Raw genomic sequence first — 11,932 nt, 5'->3', positions numbered from 1 at the left:
AAGTTTTATTGTGTAGTGTCACATCAATAAAAAATATTGATATGAGAAGAAACCTTGCAAAAAACATTTTTATTTATTAAACTTATTGTATAAAAAAATCGAAAATATCAACTTTTTTGAAATATAAACATAAATTAAACCACTATAAATCATACCAAAATAAAGAATTAAAGTTTATTGATATTGAGAAACATCCAGGCTTTGTTTGATGTCATAATTTTCCATCCAGAATCTAAGACACATGAGGCATCTTATAGATTTGTCGCCTAACCTATTGCAGGTTTTTGTAACTCTAAGAGCATCTCTGGAAAATTGTCTTCCAAAAGGAACTGAATATGCTGGCCTTGATAAAAAATCTTGGCCATTTTGGCCAAGTTTGGAAAGAAATTTCTGAAACTACCACAATCTACCAATAGATTTCATAGAAATGTGAGAAAACTACTAACAAAATCACACTGGCGAATGCTTCAGTCTCTCGGCGCTCGAGGAATTCCCTTATTTATTCTAAGCGCGCACGAGATTGCAGAAATATATGCCATGTGACGCGTGCATATCAAGCTCAAGTAATATCAAGTAGCTTGATTTGAAGTCAAGCAATAAATATCTAAAATCAAGTCAAGTCAAGCTCAAGTATGTAATTTTTCACGAGCTTGATTTTCAAGTCAAGTAGTTGGTTAAAATGTCAAGCTACTTGACCCTAGTTTCAATTGAATTTCAGATGGGTGCAGCTTCAGATATTTCAAGGTGAAAATATCGGCAACATTTCATTGCACTGAGTAAAAGTCTTGAGCTTTTACGACCTTGTTGGTGAAACTGCAAATTCTTATTTCCCACCATATTTCAATACTGATATATGCATTTAAAAAATTATCTATGCATCCTCACCAAGTACAATTTTCAAATAATTTTCCTGAAGAAAAAAACCTACATAAATAGGAGATGCATTAGTACTTAGGAAGTTCATCTATATGATGCTAAAACGAAAAAACGCAATTGTTTTTTCTAATGATACCACACCACGAAACTCTTCAATGGACTTGTATATAAACATCAAACCTAGGCTGCTCTTTCTTTCTTTTATAATATTCAATGAAAAACAGACAAAATAGAATTTTTGTTAGAATTTTTCAAAATTACCGATGTTCGAACAATTTGATAGCTCTTTGATCAAGCACCAAGACATGAAAATATCAGATTCTTACTTGAACCCCTTCACTACATTTTTAACACAAGAAAAGTCAATTAAAATACTGCTTCAAATTGTGAAAGTAGAGCCAGAGGTGTAAAACGTAAAATAAAAAACTACCAATACGCCCCTGTCTAATCTGAAATTTCGCACGTATCAAATTGCCAAAACAAGGGTACTAATCCTCAAAAAACATATCTAAAACATGATTCAGCAGGTGTGTTCAGATACTGGAACTTATGAATAATCGATTGGTTCGGAAAAAGTGTAGGTACACTGCCGAAAAAACTCAAACCAACACTTTCTAGATGGAAATTTCGCATTCAACTTTCGACGGTCTCGTATGAAGTATTCTAGAAGTAGGAGTACAGATAGTCAAGATTCACTTGAGGCTTGAAAGAGTCATAATCTGAGGATGCGAGCTGGCACATTATAGCACATGGATTGGGGTATTTTCCACCCTCGTTAACGTCCTAGGGGAATAACTTCACTCACCCTCTCCCCGATATGGAATCTTGACGTGGGGTAGGATGGCGAAAGCTTGGCATTGAGGGTGAATACGTCTATGATGATCGGCTTCAGAGAATTTACAGTTAGCTCATGAACATCTTGAGATTCTTAGTGCGTCACAGTTTTTTACTAAGAAAACGAAACTACTGATTCGATGGAAATGAAATTTTGGATTTAGATGAAGAATATCAATTACAATTTTTTTGCAAATTTTTATGTTGATCGCGTGACCCCAACCAGAGAAAATTCAGAAAGAATATCGGAAAACATGCTCAATATTTCAGCGACAACAGATACGCTCAAGATGAAATTTTACATTTATGGATATACTTGGTGTCCCGTCAAACCGAGGGAGAATGTAGATCAAAGGATAACCCACCTGCTATGACAAAATTCCCATTATAAAAGTCTTACCGTTTTCGAGATATTTTTTTTTTTTTTGAAATAATGAATTTTGCCCCTTTCAATAGTTTTGCCCTTACGGTTGGTACAATTTTACATCTTTCTGGTTAATTTTTTCAGTAAAATATTGCTGAAGAATGATTTTAACGTTTACATTAAAAACATCCTCCAAAAATTTTAAAGGGGGGCTATGAGAACTATTTTTATTGGAAATTTTGGTAGTGGATTATTTTCTTCATGAAGTTTAGCCCATCGTAGTGGAAAAAAGGTACCGAGCTACTGCTGCACATTACACCAATAAATTGTCTATTTTATAGAGATTTCAAAGAGGTATCACACAAGTCATTTGTTATTCAAAGAAAAAAGATATGGCTGTTTTTATCCGAATGGGTACGTTTCTGACAAAATCAAGTTTGTCAATTCTGTTAAGAAATCTTCGATGTTGCATTGCTTAGTGAACAATGGCAATTGTTTACGAGCGAAAATATTACTCGCATAATTATTCACCTAAACGAAATTCAATTTTGCTGGCAAATTTTGGAAAGCATCATGCAGATCCAGATTTTTTTATAAGATCATTTGGAGCAACGAGTCTGCCTGTACCAAGGATGGGTACATGAAGACCTAAATCCTCTGGACTTTTAATATTGGGGTTGCCTAAAATACAAAGTATACGGAACACCCATACGTGATGAAGACGAATTGCGGATGCGTTCTCTCAATTCGGCTTCATCACAGAATATTTTATTTCATATCAACACCCACAATATCTATCTTTCCGTTTTGTGACCACAGATATATTCGACATTACTGAATTGAACCTAATCCTTTGAGACCATTTGTGGCTCAAAATCAAAAAATGACCAGTATTGTGACGAAATGATAAAGCGATAAACGTTTAAAAATATAAGTAAATAATAATCTCTTTTTAATACTATAGTTTCCAAACCTAAACCAACTAAATGGATCAAATAATTGAGTTATTGATTGAAAGTTCTCCAGATTTCATGCCAGTAACTTCATTAGTTCCGTAAAGAAGCTCTAGACTATTTTTAAACCAGATCATTTTAAGCTCCCACGTTTATGGTTCAAAAGCTGGGTTAGAACTGTCAGCTCAAGAGCTGTTACCACTTACTACTATCTCAAAGGACATAAAAATAACTCGATGACATGGAGATAGTTGACGAATTAACTTCTCATCCAATAAAGAAAGCTGTTAATGTTTCTCATACATTCGGTTCAGATGATAAAATAGTTTCAGAAATCGGGCTACTTTCGTATTCGTTAAATTTTCAATAATAATCCTTCAGATTCTTAAATGATAAGGTGCTATGAGAGGCTTTTTCTGAAAATTGACTTTTTTAAATGATATACTAATTTCAACTGATTGCACAAATTTTCTTGGAAGCCATATCGACAGAAGTCTAAGCTGGTCATCCAATTTTCATATTTTATGCGAGAAAATCAATAGCGCTTTTTTTGCAATAAATATTATGTTTACAACCACTTTGTTTTTATTTTATATCCCATTCTAGAGCAACACTGCTGTTTATTGCGCAAAAGAGAATTATTAGATTGATTTTCAATTCAACACCTATAATTCATCATATAAACCAATATTTGTGTCTAATAATATGCAACCACCCTATATTCACATCTTGAATTATCACAGAAAATAACAAAATTTAAATCAGTTACAAGCTATCATCAATATCAATGAAACCAGTAATTCATATATTCTTAATTTTTTTTGTGCCAAAACATAAAGCACATAAATTCGAATGTTCTCCTAAATAATGAATAGCTTTAAATTATGCAATCAAATACCATCTTCTGAAGAGTTTGGATATGCCTACATTGAGGAATTAAAAATATGCTATCATCGAAATGTCTTTATCAGTAAAAGAATATTTCTTCGATTCTTTAGTTTCAAGAACTTAGTTAAAATTATCATGATTTGTCACCCCGGAAACGTACCAGAAAAAAAAAATTAATTTAATGACCAAGAAAAGCATCTCGAGAATTATATGACTAAGAGAAAAAATCTTCAAGGACCCCCGATTCATTTTTTCGAAATGAGCAGATCATAGATATGTTGATTCATTCTCATGAGTACCATATAAAACATACAAAATCAAATTGTAGCGAAATATCGCCCTGTAACACAAGGATGAATCAATATATCTAGAAAAAGCTTCCTGAAATCTTATTATCTCGAAAGAAAAGATACTGTTGATCATAGAAATCAATTACCCTCTTATAGATATGGTCTTCAATCTTTTTACGAGACACCTAAACTATGTAACGGGTGTTTTTTTCGAGGTATATAACTTTAAGTTGGCATCACTGTTCAAGATGGCGACCGCAGCCGCAGCCGCAAGTGATTTATTCTCAGTTTGGTTTGGCAATTAATCATGAATAGACTCACGCCTGAACAACCCTTGCAAATATTGCAATTTTATTTCGAAAATAATGGTTCTGTGCGGAATACGTATCGCGCACTGCGTCCATTTTATTTTGTTTATCGATGAAGCGCACTTCTGGTTAAAGGGCTTCGTCAACAAACAAAACTGTCGCATTTGGAGTGAAGCTAATCCTCAAGTGTATGTCGAAACACCGTTACATCCAGAAAAACTGACTGTTTGTTGCGCTTTATGGGCTGGTGGTATCATTGGTCCGTACTTCTTCAAAAACGATGATGACCAGAACGTTACAGTCAATGGTGATCGATATAGAGCCATGATTACTAACTTTTTCATTCCTGAATTGAACAACCATGATGTCCAGGTGCTGTGGTTCCAACAAGACGGCGCAACATGTCACACAGCTCGTGCCACAATCGATTTATTGAATCCAAGATCTTGTGATTTAACACCGCTAGACTACTTTCTGTGGGGCTATGTAAAGTCATTGGTCTATGCGGATAAGCCACAAACCCTTGACCATTTGGAAGACAACATTCGCCGTGTTATTGCCGATATACGGCCACAAATGTTGGAAAAAGTAATCGAAAATCGGACGTCCAGATTGGACTACATCCGAGCCAGCCGTGGCGGTCATATGCCAGAAATCATATTTAAAATGTAATGCCACAATATTTTCTTGCCAATGAATAAAATTCATGTCAATCGAATGATCCATCGTTGTTTTATTGCAATATAAAGTTCTATAGCTCTTAAAAAAACACCCTTCATAAATATTTTCCATTTATTTTGAGATTTAATTCATTTTGCTTCTATTGTATAATTGTAATCAAGTCATATATAGAGTGTCCCATTTAAAAAACACAACTATTGTCTAGATCTCTAAAACTGTAATTCATTTATATAATCTATTTAGCTATTAATTATTAATAATTAATTTATATAATCTTTAGAAACCATTAAAATTACTGGAAAAAAAAGTTTCAAAATGTTTCGTATATCTCGAAGAGAAATGAAGATATAGCGAAATATTTGAAATCGTCTTCTTTCACAAACGACCTGTAACTCGAGAACGAATCAAGATATCTATGATCAACATCTTATAATTTCCAAAAAAGAGATTGAAGTCCTCGAAGATTTTTTCTCTTCGTCTAGTAGTTCTCCAGATTAGGTATAAATCATCGAATTTGGGACACCCTGTACACGTGGCTGAACCAAATTCAGTGCTGACATCTATAGGCGCCACAATAACATCAACTAAATTCAATTCCGTCGTTTCCCAGAGGTATAATCATGAACGGTATCAGTATATTAATAAATTTAAAACCCGTATTTCCTTCCACCTGTTGATCACAGAACAAAGAAGCGTCGCGGTGCTCTCCGACGCATATTACGTGGATCGATTCATTTTATATTAACATGGCAGCAAACATCAGTTTAAGCCAGATATTTTCAGGTTTTATTTTGAATTTTCGCAGGAAATTCAACTGAAAATAATCACTTGTGTAAATTTTTATTTTTGATTACACTATCAAGACCAGAGATTAAATTAAACAGACGTAAATTTCAAACTATAAGCTGAACTCTATTCATAAACGCTTTATGAAATCAATAATTGAAAATTTTTACGAAATTTAAAAAGCTTCGGTTTGAACTCAACTGTTTACTATTGTCCTCTTCAATAATATCACAAATTCATCTCCTTCTTGATTAATTATTGTAAAACTTAATTTCATCCCGACATTCTGCATAAAAATCATCCTAATAACTTCAAACCTACTTGTCAAGTTTTCTTTCTGAATTTTTTTCAAGGCTTAAACAGCACTATGAATAAATTTGAATTTCTAATTGAATTTAATTTTGTATGATAGAAAAGAATCGAAAATCAATATTGCTGAAAGAAGAGGAAATTAGCATACAAATAATGAATTAGTTGGAAACTACGATAAAGTCCAACAGGGTAAGAATCAATCCGCTTTTTTAAATGTCTATCGATTGAAATGATTCCAAATTATCTCCTATACATATTTAGGTAATAGACTAGATTTCAAATTATACCTTCTTTCATTACTTGTTAATTTTAACTGCGGAGAAAATATAATGAGATGAACATTTATAATTCAAAGAGTGACTCAATTTTTCATTATTTTCCTAATGAGAACGACTCTTTATTACTGAGATTTATTATTATTATTGACTTTACGTATTGGTCCTTTTTTTATTATGAAATGATTGTGTTTGAATTAATTCATTCACGTATATATTTCTCATTTATGAAAAAATACACATACAATAGTCATAAAAATATCCACCTCATAAAATATTTCAAAATAAAAAAAAAAATTAACGATATGTCGCTCAAAAATTTTTCACAATTCCCGAATATCAAAACTACTAGAATTCAAATTGAATAAACTCACCACATATCAACGAACATGACTGTTTTCTTGGTACCACCAAATACCACTGGGACAAAGAGCGCTTTTCAACCATGTCAAAAACAATCAATCATACATTTATAGTTATTCGAAACTTCACTTGTGACGCCGCTGAAATCTTCACAGGCGGGGGTGTTTGAACTCTCTGATGCAACGCAATGCAACTACAAATGCATCGCAGTTGAAATTCTTCGATTTCGAGTAAGCTGTTGCTACACATATAAGTTCCCTCACTTTGTTGACATCACGTGACCCCAACATCAAGGGCCGCATCCCTTTTCCCCCGGCCCTGCGGAAATGGAAGAGAGGCGCCCTTGCCGGAAGAACCCAGGGACGGATTCATAGTCTTTTTGATCCATCACCGCTACTACTTTCTTACCAATTTGAGGTTGTAGAACACCATGCTTAAGTTCGTTGTTCTTAAGTATTAACACAAAATCCACATTCAGAATTCTCTGCAACATTAAGGGTACTTTGTGCCCATATTTCTAAATTATTATTATTATTATTATAACAAAATGGATAAGAGAGGAGGCATACAAGCCTATAACTATCTGGAAAAAATACAGAAAAATTTACATAACACCAATACCCTAAAATAAAGAAAATGCTCAAACGACATTAAAGTGCATCCAACAAATTTTTAAAAGTATTCACACTTGGGGCGTCCGCTATCCAGCCTGGTAGTGAATTCCACCTATCAAACACCCTGTTGCAGAGGAAAGGTTGCCTTTGAGATTATAAAGGTCAAATGAGTCCACTTCATGAAAGCAATCTAATAAAAATACCAAAATTATGAAAACATTGTGCCAAAACCTTCAATATCTTCTATTTTTTCGTACTACAAACTAATAGGCTAATTGAAAAGTCCCCGGTCTACCACAGTAAAACACATTTTTTTGGCAAAATTCGATTTTATTATTCAGAATAGTTGCCTTCGAGGGCGATACAGCGGTCTTCCAACTTTTTGATACCATTTTCGTAGTACGATTTATCTTTCTCTTCAAAATAGGCCGCAGTTTCGGCGATTACTTCTTCATTGGCGCTAAATTGCTTTCCAGCGAGCATTCTTTAAAGGCCTGAGAACAGGAAAAAGTCGCTGGAGGCCAGATCTGGCGAATACGATGGATGCAGAAGCAATTCGAAGCCCAATTCATGTAATTTTTTCACCGTTTTCAATGATTTGTGACACGGCGCATTGTCTTGATGAAACAACACCTTTTTTTCTTCATATGGGGCAGTTTTTAACGATTTAATCTTTTAAACGATTCAATAACGCTATATAATAATCGCTGCTGATGTTAATCAACGAATATTTTACCCTGCTCATCCCAGAATACTGATGCCATAACCTTGCCAGCTGACTGTTGTGTTTTTCCTCGCTTTGGATTCGGTTAATCGTGTGCAGTCCTCTCAGCTGACTGTCAATTGGACTCCGGGGTGAAATGATGGAGCCATGTTTCATCCATTGTCACATATCGACGCAAAAATTCAAGTTTATTGTACTTAAACAGCTTCAAACACTGCTCAGAATCATTAACACGTATCAGATAGTGATGGTTTTAACACAATGTTGTCATAATTTTGTATTTTATATTAGATTGCGTTCATTTGACCTTCATCATTTAATGTGATCATTTTTTAGTTAGAGACACCTTCAACCGAAAGATAAAATTAAATTCTCTAAAATTGTTGTTTCAATTGCTTGTTTTATGCTTTTTTCGACAAACAATTGTGTCATTAGTTTTTGCAAGAGCTCCCCATTTTCTACACGAAGAAAAGGATGTAACATATCTCTGCTATGCTACTGATAACATCGAATCGATCATGTGTAAAATTCTACCATAGTTTCTGTCAATTTCCTAGTATTCACTACATGGCCTTTTCTATAAAGAATCCAGGTCCTGCTCCCAAGTTAGAACCTTTCATATGGATACTTTAAGTGAATCTGTAAGACTTCCAAATTTAAAAATTGACAAACCGCTTCAAAAATCAAGTAACCTGTAGAAGGTATATACGAATACTACTCAATTTTGTTATTCAAAAAAATATTTAGTGATGGAAGTTATACTTAGATATTTCTACATCACATACGTCAAAATTTGAGAATATATGTTTGTCTATTGTGACAAAAATTTATGTCTTGGAAATTATTATTATTGGATCAATTACAGATGTTTCGTAGGAAATTCGTAATGCTTAATATTTGCTGTTTCTTTCAACCCTAATATCCCACAATGGATATTTCATATTATGTCTGGTAAAACCCTTCTCTGTGTTTTTCATTCTCTTATTCGCAATTTCCCTCCTCTGCATATTCAGTAATTAGCTAATGGTATGATTATCTCTTCAGCTGGAAGTACAGAAGATCCATGATAGCTTCTATTGACTTGATAAAACACGTTCTCCGTCTAGATGATATAATGTATGCATGCTTATTTTTCACCTCACAAAAAAATCCCCCTACATTGTTATCATGTAATCATACCTACTCATAAGATAATGACATATAGTGCAATATTTTTTTACGGCATTCAAAGTTCAGCGTGATAGGTTTCTGCAAGCTTTCCTTACTATGATACTTCTTGAAAGTAGCTCAAATAACATTATCTTGTTATTGTAAAACTCTGTATTGACTACTTACGCCTTCATTCATCGAAAATCAATCCTCACCAAAATCAAAGATTTTAGGTTGTACATTTTAAACTGACATGTACCTTTTTGTCTAAGAACCTGTCGACGCCAGACTTAGGTCATAGTATAAAAGTTAAAAGTTTATGTACTCAATGCCCCAATAGGGTCAAGTAGAAATGGTGGTGAATGTCACGAACAAATAAATTCTGTTAGGTACATTTTTTGTTACGTTGTAGATTTCAATCCAGAACAAAAGAGTTAATCTGTCGATCAAGGTTGTATGAAACATGAAATCTATAATGAATTAATATTTTCATAACGATGAATGGAAGTAAATTTGAGAAAAACACTACTTGTAATATTCAGATTATATTATATTAAAAAACATCATCCAGAAAATCTAAATTTCCAACATATATCGTACATAAGCTACTTACGTATAGTACCTATCCACAATAATGAACAAAGTAATAATAATATCGATAATAAAACGGTAACAATTAATAACAAATGATTTAAAACTAGCTAAAATAGTCACAACAAGCTAATATATCTCAAATAAACATTATGGCACAACAAATTTTACATCACCAACCATTTTGATTGACACAATAATAGCTATAGGTAGTATAAAATTACATCAGTAGGTACATGTAATAGTGATTATTTCAAATGCCTCCCTAGCTAATGAAATTGAATTTATTGGAACTTCTATAAATTACTAATTCGTAGAAATATTATTATCAGTCGTATATTTTAAATTTTCCGTTAATATTTAATGATTTCAAGACTTTCTCCGTAGGAAGAGGAAAATTTTCATTTTATTGGATATTTTATGGACGAATCAATTCCAATATTTGATATTCGTATATTATACTCATAATAGTCGAATAGAAATATACAATAATTAATCTCAAAAATGATTCGTGTGAGAATTTATTTTTTACATCCATTTTTCAATCAACAAATTCAATTTATAGCACCTGAGTCAGTGGCGACGCCAGCTCTTAGAAACAGGGGTGACCAAGGGGTGGCCAGATTTTTTTGGGGGGGGGCAAAGTAAATCGAAATTACAGGTTCTCCTAATCTTGTAATTATTTTACCCTTAGTATGTCAAATTTCAGGGGGGTGTCAGAATTTTAGGAGGGGGAGGGATGGTGGTGGTCCTGGGCCCCCTATACCGTCGCCACTGACCTGAGTCCACAATCCATCAGCTAAAAGGCTTACTGGGACTGCATCTGACAAGAATTTATGTCCAAATTGAACAAATAATTTTTATCAAATACATTTGCGAACCTTATAGATATAAAGTGGGAACGCATGTGTCAGTACATAGAATTTGTTGCTGATATGCATTTTAGAATAAAAAAGTTGATTTTCAACTGATGAAAAATAAAGTCTTTCAGGAAAATATCTTGAAAATTTAGGACTTCGGTTTTTTTTCATCAGTTCAAAATCAATTTTTTCATATTCTAATGCATATCAACAAAAATTCACTGACACTTATCCATATAGATAAGTGATAAATTGATTTTCAACTGATGAAAAACCATCTTCTTAAAATTTTATGATTTTTTCCTGAATTACGTTGATTTTTCCATCAGTTGAAAATCAATTTTTTCGCATTCTACTGGATATTAGCAACAAATTCATTGTAATGACACATGCATTCCCACTTTGTACCTATAAGGTTTAAAAATGTATTTGATAAAAATTCTTGTTCAATTTGGACATAAATTCGTGTCAGATGCAGTCCCTGTAAGTTTTCATTTAATCAGATCAAAGTACATATTATATAAAAATTCGAAAATATAATATGTATATACATTTAAATTTCAGCCTAAGACATAATGATAGGTATATGTTTCACTGATATTTCTGTTATTAATACTATTGTTCCCAGTATACATAAAGGTAAAGATAAATATTTTTCCTGAGAATTTTTGGTTATACAGGTACAAATTGCGGGTAAATACATTGAACATTGACGAATTTGAGCAAAAGAGCAGGTATGTGGCTATTATATAAACTGAGCTTTCGTTCTGACATAGTCATAACATCTTTTTGACACATGTTAAAACCTCTCCAGAAATATATTGAGTATAAAAAACAGTTCAATTAAATATTAGATAGACTTACTTGGACTAATGCGTACTGGACATTGGCAATAATACCATTCCACTGAAATTGATATTTTGACACTGCGCTTATGCAAATGGTCACTTTCTCCAATTTTTTTTTCAATTTTGGTAAAGTGTGCTCTACATCTAACTCCCACCTTTCAAACAAACTATGAAAAATTCAATATACGTATTGCTCGTCGAGAGGATCATTTGGAC

General features: G+C 33.0%; 1 protein-coding gene across 1 annotated transcript in view; it reads right to left on the bottom strand.

Annotated features, from left to right (window-relative positions):
• Positions 1-7,086, bottom strand: part of LOC123683888 (proton channel OtopLc) — a 50,739-nt gene extending 43,653 nt beyond the window's left edge. Inside the window, exon 1 of the mRNA XM_045622877.1 lies at positions 6,942-7,086. The gene's annotated coding sequence lies outside the window, so the exon portion shown is untranslated. The remainder of the gene's footprint in view (positions 1-6,941) is intronic.
• Between the last annotated feature and the right edge of the window lie 4,846 nt (positions 7,087-11,932).

Source organism: Harmonia axyridis, chromosome 7 (genome assembly GCF_914767665.1).
Source record: "Harmonia axyridis chromosome 7, icHarAxyr1.1, whole genome shotgun sequence".
Lineage (NCBI taxonomy): Eukaryota > Metazoa > Arthropoda > Insecta > Coleoptera > Coccinellidae > Harmonia > Harmonia axyridis.
Note: the sequence above shows the minus strand (reverse complement) of the source record. Positions and strands in the feature narration are given on the sequence as shown.